The 14,873-nt window shown below is 37.7% G+C and overlaps 1 long non-coding RNA gene and 1 pseudogene across 1 annotated transcript in view; one reads left to right on the forward strand and one right to left on the reverse strand.

The window, feature by feature from the left end:
* LOC134737891 (uncharacterized) overlaps positions 1–14,873 on the forward strand; it is a 46,467-nt gene that overhangs the window by 16,708 nt on the left and 14,886 nt on the right. The gene's annotated exons all lie outside the window — the stretch shown is intronic.
* Positions 10,235–11,441, reverse strand: LOC129044263 (PC4 and SFRS1-interacting protein-like; annotated as a pseudogene).

Genomic DNA, 14,873 nt, shown 5'->3' on the forward strand with positions numbered 1-14,873 from the left:
TCTCGAAGTCTGGATCTGCCCACCTTGGCCTCCCAAAGTGCTGAGACCACAGGCGTTAGCCACCGTGCCTGGCCAGACATTTTTTTTCTTTCTTTGTAATATTGTTAGTCTTTTGGTTAAGCGGTATTATAACTTAGTCATATGAGTAATATAATGCAGCTTGCTGAAGTTTGGGAGATTTTTTTTTTTTTTTTTAATAGAGATGAGGTCTCACTATGTTTACCAGGTTGGCCTTGAAATCCTGGGCTCAAATGACACAGACTTCTGCCACAGCCTCCTGATTGTCTGGGACTACAGGTGTGTACCACCGCACCTGGCTTTCCTGATGAAATGTTAAATACCCAAATATTTGAGCAGAAATAATAGCTTGTGTTTATTGTTTTCCTACTATTTGTCAGGTATAGTATTAAATGTTTTACATAATTTATCTCCAGTCCACATATCATACTCTAGTAGAAGTGGGTAACAAAACCAAGGTACTCAAAGAGGCTGATAAATAACTTGTGCTGGGTCACAGAATTAATGGGAGGCAGGACTGGAATTTGACTCTTTCTGCCCTCAAAGGGCTTTAAAGTCATGAAATTTCTCTGCTAGGCCACCTGGAAGAAAAGTGATCTTTTTTTTTTCCAGTCTTTTTTGTTACCGTTTTTCAGCCAGGAGATAGTACAGTTAGGTAGCAGAATGTTAGCCCTGGCATCTGGTAGTCAGCCCTCCAAAAAAGTTTTTAATTTTTTTTTTTTTGTCTTAAACTTGGGAGCTACTAACTTTCAAGTCATACTTTCTTATCCAAGAGCTGGGTATTTAGGTAGCAGGAACTATCCTACGTCCTCTTGAAGGTTCAGTTGTTAAAATTAATTGGTTCTGATTATCACTGTGCTCAAGATTTACATTTCCAGGAGCCAGAGTTTGATTGGTCTAACTTGGATCTGTGTGTTTTCTTTAGCTGGGGAGGGGAAGGTACCTTGACTGATACCTTCACCAGGACTGCATGCAGTGAGAGACAGAAGTTTCCTTAAAATAATTGGGTTCTGTTATAGAAAGAAGAGGAAGCAGATACCAAGTTAGCAAAAACAATCAGGTTCCATTAATAAATAATAACCCGAATGTGAGAATAATAAATGGATAATATAATTATTTTAAGTTGGGAAATATACCTGGTTATTAGTATTGAATATCTGGTAGCTGGGTTGGGGAAAAAGTTGAGAATAAAAAAGGGCTTAAAATCATAAAAATTAATTGGAAAAGAGGATGGCTAAGCAGATACCCATGTTAGATAATGTTCATAATGGCAAACCAACCTGAAGATTTGTTTAAATTGTAGTATGTAGCCAGGTGTGGTGGTGCTCACCTGCAGTCCCAACTACTTGGGAGGCTGAGGCAGGATGATTGCTTGAGCCTAGGTTCAGGGCTACAGTCAGCTAGTGAGCTATGATTGCACCATTGCATTGCAGCCTAGGAGGCAGAGCAAGACCCCATCTCTAAAAAAAATAAAGTAGAATGAATAAATTATAGTATGTTATGACAAATATAGTAATCTGAAGTCATTGAAAATGTTGTGTATGTGCATCTAATAATGTGAAATAATTTTTAGAGAGTATGAATGAAAAAAATCAACTTTTAAGTGTGGCTAGTATGATCTTACCTATATCTCACTTATAGAAAATATAAAAGACTGAAGCCAGTCACCAGTTTGACTGTTCTAACTCTCTTGTTGACTTGATTCCCTTTTCCCCCCTCCCCAGCAATCCCCATGTAGTTAGGTAAAATTGGTTCTTCATCTGGCTTATTGCAGAAACTCTAAGCCTGTTTACTTAAAGCTTTTTGAAACCCAGAGACTCATCTTTTGAATTCAGAAGTTTTGGCTATTAAGAATTAGTTTTTTCATATGTTTGTTGGCCACATAAATGTCTCCTTTTGAGAAGTGTCTGTTCGTATCCTTTGCCCACTTTTTGATGGGGTTATTTGTTTTTTTCTTGTAAATTTGTTTAAGTTCTTTGTAGATTCTGGATATTAGTCCTTTGTCAGATGAGTAGATTGCAAAAAATTTCTCCCATTCTGTAGGTTGCCTGTTTACTCTGATGATAGTTTCTTTTGCTGTGCAGAAGCTCTTTAGTTTAATTAGATCTCATTTGTCAATAAATTACTTTGGGCAGTATGGCCATTTTCATCATATTGACTCTTCCTATCCATGAGCATGGAATGTTTTTCCATTTGTTTGTGTCCTCTCTTATTTCCTTGAGCAGTGGTTTGTAGTTCTCCTTGAAGCGGTCCTTCACATCCCTTGTAAGTTGTATTCATTGTCGCTGATCATTAGAGAAATGTAAATCAAAACCACAATGAGATAATCATCTCATGCCAGTCAGAATGGCAATTATTAAAAAGTCAGGAAACAATAGATGTGAGTGAGGCTGTGGAGAAATAGGACTGCTTTTACACTGTTGGTGGGAGTGTAAATTAGTTCAACCATTGTGGAAGAGAGTGTGGTGGTTCCTCAAGGATTTAGAACTAGAAATGCCATTTGACCCAGCAATCCCATTACTGGGTATATACCCAAAGGATTATAAATCATTCTACTATAAAGATACATGCATATGTATGTTTATTATAGCACTATTTACAATAGCAAAGACTTGGAACCAACCCAAATGCCCATTAGTGATAGACTGGTTAAAGAAAACATGGCACATGTATACCATGGAATACTACACAGCCAGAAAAGAGAATGAGATCGGCCGGGCATGGTGGTTCACGCCTGTAATCCCAGCACTTTGGGAGGCCAAGGTGGGTGGATCACAAGGTCAAGAGATCGAGACCATCTTGGCCAACATGGTGAAACCCCGTCTCTACTAAATTATAAAAAATTAGCCAGGCGTGGTGGCGCGCACCTGTAGTCCCAGCTACCTGGGAGGCTGAGGCAGGAGAATTGCTTGAACCCGGGAGGCAGAGGTTGCAGTGAGCCGAGATCGCGCCACTGCACTCCAGCCTGGGCGACAGAGCGAGACTTGGTCTCAAAAAAAAAAAAAAAAAAGAGAATGAGATCATGTTCTTTGCAGGGACATGGATGAAGCTGAAAGCCATCACTCTGAGCAAACTAACACAGGAACAGAAAACCAAACACCGCACGTTCTCACTTATAAGTGGGAGTTGAACAATGAGAGCCCACGGGCACAGGGAGGGGAACATCACACACTGGGGCCTGTCGGGGGGGTGGGTGGGAAGGGGAGGGAGAGCATTAGGATAAATACCTAATGCATTTGGGGCTTAAAACCTAGATGATGGGTTGACAGGTGCAGCAAACCACCATGGCACGTGTATATCTATGTAACAAACCTGCACATTCTGCACATGTATCCCAGAACTTAAAAAAAAAAAAAGAATTTGTCTCTTCTATGGGTTTCAGAAGCCTCCATTTGAAACTAGGATACCCTAATATCAAATTGTGTTCTCCATGCTCTGCTGTGTATTTCTTTTCCTATGGCAATGGATGTCTTTGACTGAATTGGTGCGGGGAAGGTGTTTAGAGGGGACAGGAAAATAGTGTGGACTAAGGAAACTTGCTTAGTCTTTCCTAGAGGTATTCCACTACAGCTCCACTACTGTCTTCACAGATAAGTGAGAACTGCATATGCTTTGAGAAATGGGAAGTCCAGGGTAAATCCTGTCATTTTAGGTTAATAAAATCTAACTGTAAGAAGAGCTTTTACTAAGGAGAGAAAGAAAGGCATAATCAAGGAAGCTGCAGTCTCACTACTATCTTTATTTCATCCTAAAGACCTCTTTTGTCTTGTAGAACTTCCTCCAGATATCAGTTTTAGAAAAGCCATATTATCATTTCCTAATTAACTTTCATATATATATATATTTATATATATATATTTTTTTTTTTTAGACAGGGTTTCACTTTGTTGCCCAGGCTGGAGTGAAGTGGGGTGATCTTGGCTCATTGCAGCATCCGCCTCCCAGGCTCCAGCCATCCTCCTACCTCAGCCTCCTGAGGAGTTGGGACTACTGGCATGTGCCACCACACCCAGCTAATTTTTGTATTTTTAGGAGAGTTGGGGTTTCACCATGTTAGCCAGGCTCTTCTTTAACTCCTGGCCTCAAGTGATCTGCCTGCCTCAGCCTCCCAAAGTGCTGCGATTACAAGTGTGAACCACTGTGCCTGGCCTTTGAAATATTATTATAGGAAAAAAGAGGAGATGCACTTTATGTAGAGGAGAACTTTAATTTATGCTGGGACAGTACCTAAAAGATAATCCTTTATTCATACGTAAGATGAAATTGAGAGGTAAATTGGATAACATACTGTTGCTTTTAAAAAATTTAAGACTTAAAAAAATCACAAAACTTACTCTATTCCAAATTGAGTAGAGTAATTTACTCTATTTCATGCATTCACTAAGCATTTTATTGACTGTCTGCAGGCACTGTGCTAGGCCCTTGGGGTACATAGATAACTATGATCTGATTTCTGTCTTCAAGGACTTGGCTTTCTATTAAAGATAGGAAGTAATGCCTTATTAGTCCATTTCAATTCGAGGCTGTTAAATGCAATCATATATCTTAAGTCAATATATGGTATTGCGGAACTGCAAAGGTGTAGTCTTCCCATTCACCCTAGAGGAAAGGTGTCAGTTAAGGCCTTGTTGAGAAGGGAGTAATCATATGAAACTATATTTGAAGTCACCAAACAAAAAAAAAATCAAACTCGGGACATCTAAAATATAGCATTTTGATATTGTATTTTCTGCCTGTCATTTTAAATTTTATATGTACATAATTTCTTAGATATTGTATTAGGGTGTGCCAGAGAAACAGAATCAGTAGGACACACACAGGCAGATACACACAAACACACACACACATATATATACATACAGAAAGAGATTTATAAGGCATTGGCTTTTCTGATTTTGGAGACTGAGAAATCCCCTATCTACTGTCTGCAAACTGGAGACCCAGAAGAGCGGCTGGTGGTATAGTTCCAGTCTGAATGCAGAAGACTGACATCCCAGCTCAAAAACAAGCAGAGAAAGCAGATTCTCCTTTACTTCTCCTTTTTGTTCTATTTAGGCCTCTAAAGGATTGGATGATGCCCACCCATATTAGGCAGGACAATCTGCTTAACTTTGCCTACAGATCTGAATGTTAATCTCATCCAGAAACACCCTCATAGATACATCCAGAATAATGTTTAACCAAGTATCTGGGCACTCTGTGGACCAGTCAAGTTGACCCATAAAATGAGCCATCACAAATACGATTAAAGTTTTTGTTAGGTAGTGGTTCTCAAAGTGTCATCCCTGGAGCAGCATCACTTGGGAACTTGTTGGAAAGACAATTCTTGAACTTCCTCTCAGAGCTACTGAGTCAGAAGAAACTCTCAGGGTCGGGTCTGTCAATTTGTATTTTATGAGTCCCCCATTAGAATCATGCTGAAGTTTGAGGACCACTGCTTTAATAATTCACTTATTAATTCTTAAATGTATTATATAATTTACTGAATAAATATGTATAAAATGGTGTTAAAAAAGAAGGGTATAATCTATATATATATGTATTAAACATGTGCTAATACAAAAAAATTTAACATATATATAATTTTTTTGTATTTATCTCATTTTAGCTTATGTAAGTTATATCTTATACAAATCTAGGTTTCAGAGAACTATATGCAAAGAAACAATGCAATAGGATTATTTTAAAGCCATTGTTATTGTTAGAAAACTAATACCTTTGAAATTACTTCTCATGTAAGGTTTGTAGGCATTTCTGTGATCACATTAGAAATACAGTGTCTTCTGTCCTGTTTAGAATAGAAATTTTCCTTTTCTTCCCTTTCTTCATACTACTCAGATTTCTATGTTTGGTAGAACAAACCATAACAGAAAATATTTGAAATATCACATGTTCAAGTAAATGTTTAAATATTTGAAAATTTTCTGGTTTTAAGAGATTTTGAATTGCTGAATCTCTCTGTAAATTAAGATATTAAGAGTAGTTTCCACAGAGTAATTATTTGAAAGTCACTGAAAGCAAGACACAGGCTTAATGTAAATAGTTATTGCACTATTGTACCATTTTCTACCTCATAAAAATGAGAACAGCAGTCTGTACTTTTCTACTTCGTCATTCATAAGTCTATTGGAGAAATGTATATTTTGTTTGCTTATTATCTTCATGCTGCAAATAGCCTGGAAATTCTTTAAATGGGGCTAGCGATGTATTATGGATACTTGTTAAGTGGTATAGAAGTTTCGCTTTTTATTTTTTGCATAAAGAGTAATAAGATCAGCAGGCCATGTTTCTACAGCTCTCCCCAGAGAAGGGAAATGTAGGGAGGAAAATGAAGTTTGCAAAATATTTCATAGTAGGCTTTTTCTGATAGTAACTTCAGACTTACGGAAGTTTAAAAATAGTACAAAGAATCCCATATACGCATCACCCCGATTTCTGAAATGTTAATATTTTACCATATTTGTTCATTATGTCTCTATTCTCCAAGTATTATATATGCCATTATATGCATAATATATAATATGTAGCATTTTATATAGATATAGGGCATGTATAACTATATATTTTCTTCTGAGCAATGTAAAGAGTAAAATGCAGACACAATGTGCTTTTACTCCTAAATACTTCAGTGCATATTCCCTCAAGAAAGGACATTTTCTTCTATGCAGCTAATGTACACTTCTACACTTTTCAAAATCAGAACATTTACATTGATACCATACAATGACATTATCTGCAGACCATTTTCCAATATGCCAGTTGTCCCATTATGTCCTTTAGTACAAAAGAAAGAAGATTTTTTTTCCTGGTCTAGGAGCTAATCCTGGAACACGTTACATTTAGTTGTCGTTTCTTTTTTAATCTAGAGCAGTTCCTCAGTCATTCTTTATCTTTTATAGCCTTGACATTTTTGAAGAATACAATCCATTTATTTTGCAGAATTTCCCTTAGTTCGGGTGTATCTGGTTTTTCCTTATAAGATTAATTTTATGCATTTTTGGCCAGAATATCACAGAAGTACTGTACATCTTACCAGAAAGTCATAAGAGGCTTTTGAGTCTTCCCTGCAAATGCATTTTCTAAATGATCAGTTTTAATATTATATGGAAAGCAGAGTCAGAGATTCTCACATATGTCAAGATATTATAAATGTTCCTGCTATATTTATTCTCCATTTGCTCTTTCTCGAGAAAATGTGTGGCCTTTCAGGTAGCTCTTACAAAGTGGAAGTTACTACATAAAGTTAGGATGGGGGGTGGGCGGAGAAGAGCTTTATTAAAGCTTTAAGTTTAAGCTTTTGAGTATGTGCTGTATGTAAATGAACATGGGCATCATGATGCAGGCATTGGGCCTTTAAACCCTTGGCCAAGGATGGTATAAATTATTTATTCTTGGAGTACTTCTGCTAACACACTGAAATCAGTGTACTACTCTCCTTTTAAAAGTTTTACACCTTTCCAAGGCACAGTTTTTTTTTTTCTGAGACAGAGTTTTGCTCTGTCACCCAGGCTGGAGTGCATTGGCACAATCACAGCTCATTTCAGCCTCTACTTCCCAGGCTCCAGCCGTCCTCCTACTTCAGCCTCCTGAGTAGCTGGGATTAGAGGTGTGCACCACCACGCCCAGCTAGTTTTTGTAGATACAGGGTTTCGCCATGTTGCCCAGGCTGGTCTCTAACTCCTGAGCTCAATCAATCCGTCCTTCTCAGCCTACCAAAGTGCTGGTATTCCAGGCGTGAGCCACCATTCCTGGCTTCTAAGGCAGACATTTAAATGTAATAAATAGGGAGATAAGCGAGAACCCTGTTGGACCTGGTAGAAGCAAACAAACATTTATTAGTACTCTTACATTGTTAAAATATTAGCCCCTTCTATATTCATGTCTTGTTCTTACTGCCTCTTAGACTTATTTAAAAAACTCTACTCTATAGTTTATTTGGCTTATATCTCAGCAGTAATAAAATTAGTTAATAGTATTGGCATCGTGGTTCTTTGTGCATTCCTCCCTTATCCCACCCCCCACATTGATTTCAAATGATCTCTTGCTCTAATCTAAGAATGTTTATAGTGATTACGAAAAGTTCAGACTCTGGCTTTAACATATATAATTGTTTCTTTATCTGTAAACAAAAGAGAATGAGTTCGTTTAAACCAGAAATACTCCAAGAGTAGTCTGGGAATTTTGCTCCATTCCTTGAAATTCCTATAATAAAAAACATGTCTCATGTTTTATTTAAAAAAATTTTTTTAAACATTAGTATAGAATGCCACTCCTTATATTCTATATCACATAATTAGTTACATTTTCAATAGTAACCTCTAGGTAATTTTTGGCATTAAGATCTACATTACAACAAAATTTGACAGTATAATTGATAATCACTTATGCTAAAATCACTGATTTGAAATTATGTATGAGGCTTTCAAAGTTTATAGTGCTTTGGAAAATATTTAAATGTTTCTTTGCTTATGTATCTTTATTATAAGCTGTAGAATATATCATATAGTTGTCAAGGATGCTGATAGATACTTAATATTTAAAGGTGACTTATCTAAAGTTACTCAGCTGTCCAGGAACTAGAATCTGGGCCGTTTGGTAACAGTTTGTTGCTCTGTTTACTTAAATGATGATTGGATTCATTAGAATTTCTCTATTTTCATAGCTGTATTCATGGTCCTGTGAAAATATTGTGTGTGTGCTTATACATATATGTACACCTGTAAGTATAAAGTAGAAAATGAAAGTTCATTTTCTGCATTTGACAATTCTAGTCCCCAGAGATAACCTTTATTAATATATTGTCTCATGTTTGGTCATACTGTTTTCTCTGTATTCATGAGCATACCTGTGAAGCATAATATTTTTGTCTTTTTTTTATTATACTTAAGTTCTGGGGTACATATGCAGAACGTGAAGTTTTGTTACGTAGGTATACATGTGCCGTGGTGGTTTGCTGCACCCATCAACCCGTCACCTACGTTATGTATTTCTCCTAATGCTATCACTCCCCTAGCCCCCCACCCCACTACAGGCCCCAGTGTGTGATATTCCCCTCCCTGTGTCCATGTGTTCTTCTTGTTCAACTCCCTCTTATGAGTGAGAACATGTGGTGTTTGGTTTTCTGTTCTTGTGATAGTTTGCTGAGAATGATGGTTTCCAGCTTCATCCATGCCCCTGCAAAGGACATAAACTCATCATTTTTTATGGCTGCATAGTATTCCATGGTGTATATGTGCCACATTTTCTTTATCCAGTCTATCATTGATGGGCATTTGGGTTGGTTCCAAGTCTTTGCTATTGTGAATAGTGCTGCAATAAACATACATGTGCATGTGTCTTTATAGTAGAATGATTTATAATCCTTTGAGTATATACCCAGTAATGGAATTGCTGGGTCAAATGGTATTTCTAGTTCTAGATCCTTGAGGAATCGCCACACTGTCTTCCACAATGGCTGAACTAGTTTACAGTCCCACCAACAGTGTAAAAGCATTCCTATTTCTCCACATCCTCTCCAGCATCTGTTGTTTCCTGACATTTTAATGAATGCCATTCTAACTGGTGTGAGATGGTATCTCATTGTGGTTTTGATTTGCATTTCTCTGATGACCAGTGATGATGAGCATTTTTTCATATGTTTGTTAGCTGCATAAATGTCTTCTTTTTTTTTTTTTTTTTTTGAGATAGAGTCTTGCTCTGTCACCCAGGCTGGGGCACAGTGGCGGAATCTCGGTTCACTGCAACCTCTGCCTCCTGGGTTCACACCATTCTCCTTCCTGCCTCAGCCTCCCAAGTAGTTAGGACTACAGGTGCCCGCCACCACGCCCGGCTGATTTTTTGTATTTTTATTTTATTTTATTTTTAAAAAAACTTTATTTTAAAATTTTGGTTACAGTTTCATTCTTAACAAGTCTACTACTGTTTAATCTCTCAGGATTAAAAAAAATTTATTAAGATTCTAAAGAATTAAACAACAAAGGAATGTCAAGAGAAGGGCCCCATTCTTAGGGGTATAACTGCTATTCCAGTTTAATAACTAGCTTCAAAATGAAATGAATTTTTATATTTTCTAAATGAATAATGTACAACCACCATCTTCGTCTGAGCTTGTTATTACTTTCAAACACAAAGCTTCATTTTAAGCTTGGTTAAAAAAAAAAGAATGATGGCCAACCTTAGTATGTAGTGCGTACCTTACAGGATATTTGTTAATCATAACACAGTAATGCCATTAATAATGAAGTCCTCAATTTAGAATCTGGAACGTTCTTCCATCAATGGGGGGAAGGGGGAAATTCAGTCCAATGAGTCTGTCTCAAGATCTTCATCTCTTGTTTGCTCCACTTGTATTCTCTTTTCAGTAACTGGATTAATGCTTTGAGCCCAAAATGAGATATTTTTTATTACTGTAGATTACTTGTTGTTTGGTGCTCAGTTTCCATTTGTTCCTCCTGCTTGCGTTTTCGATCTGCTGCTTCTTTCTCATGTTGGCCGTTCAGCATATTCCTTCTGTGAGCAGTCTGAACGTTCCTCCAACCTTTTCTCTTCTTTTCACCTTCTTGATCATCTCCTTCTTCTTCAGAATCGGAGGTTGATGTAACCCCTGTTTGAGCTAAATCTTTCCTTTTGATTCAACTTCTTTCTTCCACTCTTTTTTGTCTGGCTCTTTTCTTGGCTTATCTTCTTCCTTCTGGCCCTCTTCATCCTTCTTAGGCTGCTTTTTAGGTTGTTTTTCCTCTTGCCCCTTTTTCTTACTTTTGTCCTCTTCAGTAATGATGTCACTCTCTGAAGGACAGGGCTATTTTACCATTTTGGGTCTGCCTCTTGGTTTTAGAATCTTGACTTCTGTAGCTGCAGGTCGTCCTCTTTTAGGACTCACTTTTAGATTAACAGATGCTGTTGCTGTTGTCACTACTCCTGCCTCCTCAGTTTCTACTCGTTTTTCTGCCTTTCTCTTTCTCCCTCTTCTGGCAGCTTTTGGAGTAGTTATGTCAACTGCTTTAGTCACATCCTCATTGCTGGCTTTTTCTTCATGGCCGGTATCTTCCTTTGAAACACTAGTTTCCTTTTCTTCAACTTCAACATTGGATGATGCGTTTGATTGTTTAGTTGCTGCCTGTTGACTTGAAAATTTCACTTTTGGATTGTTATCTATCTCCCATAAACCTTCGTTAAAATCTTTTATTTGGTTTGCCATACTTTTCCTTATTTTGTGAGTAAGGAAATATATCCTTTGGTCCTAAAAAAGCAGTCTCATGAGTTCCAAAAAAGAAAATGGTAGTTTGTTTGTGGGTGGCTTTACAGCTCCATCAGGAACTTCATCTACTCCAGCTGGCCAGTGGGGATAACCTTTCATCTTGGCGAAGATGAGGTCTCCAGGTTTGAAATCGCGAGTCATGTTTTGGGGGCGAGACTGGGGGTCCGAAGCCTAGGAGGCGGCGAGGACATGTGGCGGCATGGGGATGAGGGCGGGGGAGGTTGCCGGGCGTCCTGACGTGCCAATTTTTTGTATTTTTAGGAGAGACTGGGTTTCACCGTGTTAGCCAGGATGGTCTCGATCTCCTGACCTCCTGATCCGCCCACCTTGGCCTCCCAAAGTACTGGGATTACAGTCATGAGCCACCGTGCCTGGTGATAAATGTCTTCATATAAGAAGTGTCTGTTCATATCCTTTGCCCACTTTTTGATGGGGTTGTTTGTTTTTTTCTTGTAAATTTGTTTAAGTTCTTTGTAGATTTTGGATATTAGACCTTTGTTAGATGGATAGATTGCAAAAATTTTCTCCCATTCTGTAGGTTGCCTGTTCACTCTGATGATAGTTTCTTTTGCTGTGCAGAAGCTCTTTAGTTTAATTAGATCCCATTTGTCCATTTTGACTTTTGTTGCCATTGCTTTTAGTGTTTTAGTCATGAAGTCTTTGCCCATGCCTATGTCCTGAATGGTATTGCCCAGGTTTTCTTCAAGGATTTTCATGATTTTAGGTTTTAAGTTTAAGTCTTTAATACATCTTGAGTTGATTTTTGTATAAGGTGTAAGGAAGGGGTCCAGTTTCAGTTTTCTGCATATGGTTAGCTAGTTTTCCCAACACCATCCATTACATAGGGAATCTTTCCCCCATTGCTTGTTTGTGTCGGGTTTGTTAAAGATCAGATGGTTGTAGATGTGTGGTGTTATTTCTGAGGCCCCTGTTCTGTTCCATTGGTCTATATATCTATTTTGGTACCAGTACCATGCTGTTTTGATTATTGTAGCCTTGTAGTATAGTTTGAAGTCAGGTAGCATGATGCCTTCAGCTTTGTTCTTTTTACTTAGGATTGTCTTGGCTATGCGGGCTCTGTTTTGGTTCCATATGAACTTTAAAGTAGCTTTTTCCAATTCTGTGAAGAAAGTCATTGGTAGCTTGATGGGGATGGCATTGAATCTATAAATTACTTTAGGCAGTATGGCCATTTTCATGATATTGATTCTTCCTATCCATGAGCATGGAATATTTTTCCATTTGTTTGTGTCCTTTCTTATTTCCTTGGGCAGTGGTTTGTAGTTCTTGAAGAGGTCCTTCATATCCCTTGTAAGTTGGATTACTAGGTATTTTATTCTCTTTGTAGCAATTGCGAATGGGAGTTCACTCATGATTTGGCTCCCTATTTGTCTGTTATTGGTGTATAGGAATGCTTGCCATTTTTGCACACTGATTTTTTATCTTGAGACTTTGCTGAAGTTGCTTATCAGCTTAAGGAGATTTTGGGCTGAGATGATGGGGTTTTCTAAATATACAGTCATGTCATCTGCAAACAGACACAGTTTGACTTCCTCTCTTCCTATTTGAAAACCTTTCTTTCTTTCTCTTGCCTGATTGCCCTGGCCAGAGCTTCCAATACTATGTTGAATAGGAGTGGTGAAAGAAGGCATCCTTGTCTTATGCTGGCTTTCAAAAGGAATGCTTCCAGTTTTTGCCCATTCAGTATGATATTGGCTGTGGGTTTGTCATAAATAGCTCTTATTATTTTGAGATACATTCCATCAATACCTAGTTTATTGAGAGTTTTTGGCATGAAGGGGTGTTGAATTTTGTCGAAGGCCTTTTCTGCATCTATTGAGATAATCATGTGGTTTTTGTCATTGGTTCTGCTTATGTGATGGATTGCATTTATTGATTTGCATATGTTTGAAGTCAGGTAGCGTCATCCCAGGGATGAAGCTGACTTGATCGTGGTGGATAAGCTTTTTGATGTGCTGATGGATTCAGTTTGTCAGTATTTTATTGAGGATTTTCGCATCGATGTTCATCAAGGATATTGGCCTGAAATTTTTTTTTTTTTCATTGTGTCTCTGCCAGGTTTTGGTTTGGTATCATGCTGGCCTCATAAAATGAGTTAGTGAGGATTTCCTCTTTTTCTGTTTTTGGAATAGTTTCAGAAGAAATGATACCAACTCTTCTTTGTACCTCTGGTAGAATTCAGCTGTGAATCCGTCTGGTCCTGGACTTTTTTGGTTGGTGGGCTATGAATTACTGCCTCAATTTCAGAACTTTTATTGGTCTATTCAGGGATTTGACTTCTTCCTGGTTTAGACTTGGGAGGGTGTATGTGTCCAGGAATTTATCCATTTCTTGTAGGTTTTCTTGTTTATTTGCATAGAGGTGTTTATAGTATTCTCTGATGGTAGTTTGTATTTCTGTGGGATCAGTGGTGATAACCCATATATCATTTTTCATTGCATCTATTTGATTCTTCTCTCTTTTCTTATTAGTCTGGCTAGCGGTCTATCTATTTTGTTGATCTTTTCAAAAAACCAGCTCCTGGATTCATTCATTTTTTGAAGGGTTTTTTTTTGTTTCTATCTCCTTCAGTTCTGCTCTGATCTTAGTTATTTCTTGTCGTCTGCTAGCTTTCGAATTTGTTTGCTGTTGCTTCTCTACTTCTTTTAATTTTGATGTTAGGGTGTCAATTTTAGATCTTTCCTGCTTTCTGTTGTGGGCATTTAGTGCTATAAATTTCTCTCTACACGTTGGTTTAAATGGGTCCCAGAGATTCTAGTACAGTGTGTCTTTGTTCTCATTGGTTTCAAAGAACATCTTTATTTCTACTATCATTTCATTATTTACCCAGTAGTCATTCAGGAGCAGGTTGTTCAGTTTCCATGTAGTTGTTCAGTTTTGAGTGAGTTTCTTAATTCTGAGTTCTAATTTCATTGCACTGTGGTCTGAGAGACTGTTTGTTATGATTTCCATTCTTTTGCATTTGCTGAGGAGTGTTTTACTTCCAATTTTGTGGTCAGTTTTACAATAAGTGCAATGAGGTGCTGAGAAGAATGTATATTTTGTTGATTTGGGTTGGACAGTTCTATAGATGTCTATTAGGCCCACTTGGTCCAGAGCTGAGTTCAAGTCCTGAATATCCTTGTTAATTTTCTGTCTCATTGATCTGTCTAATAATGACAGTGGTGTGTTAAAGTCTCCCGCTATTATTGTGTGGGAGTCTCTTTGTAGGTCTCTAAGAACCTGCTTTATGAATTTGGGTGCTCCTGTATTGGGTGCGTATATATTTAGGATAGGTAGCCCTTCTTGTTACATTGATCCCTTTACCATTATGTAATGCCCTCCTTTGTCTCTTTTGATCTTTGTTGGTTTAAAGTCTGTTTTAGCAGAGATTAGGATTGCAACTCCTGCTTTTTATGTGCTTTCCCTTTGCTTGGTAAATATTCCTCCATCCCTTTTTTTTGAGCATATGTGTGTCTTTGCATGTGAGATAGGTCTCCTGAATACAGCACACTGATGGGTCTTGACTCTTTATCCAATTTGCCAGTCTGTGTCTTTTAATTGGGGCATTTAGCCCATTTGCATTTAAGGTTAATAT

This window comes from Pongo pygmaeus, chromosome 13 (genome assembly GCF_028885625.2).
Source record: "Pongo pygmaeus isolate AG05252 chromosome 13, NHGRI_mPonPyg2-v2.0_pri, whole genome shotgun sequence".
Taxonomy (NCBI): domain Eukaryota; kingdom Metazoa; phylum Chordata; class Mammalia; order Primates; family Hominidae; genus Pongo; species Pongo pygmaeus.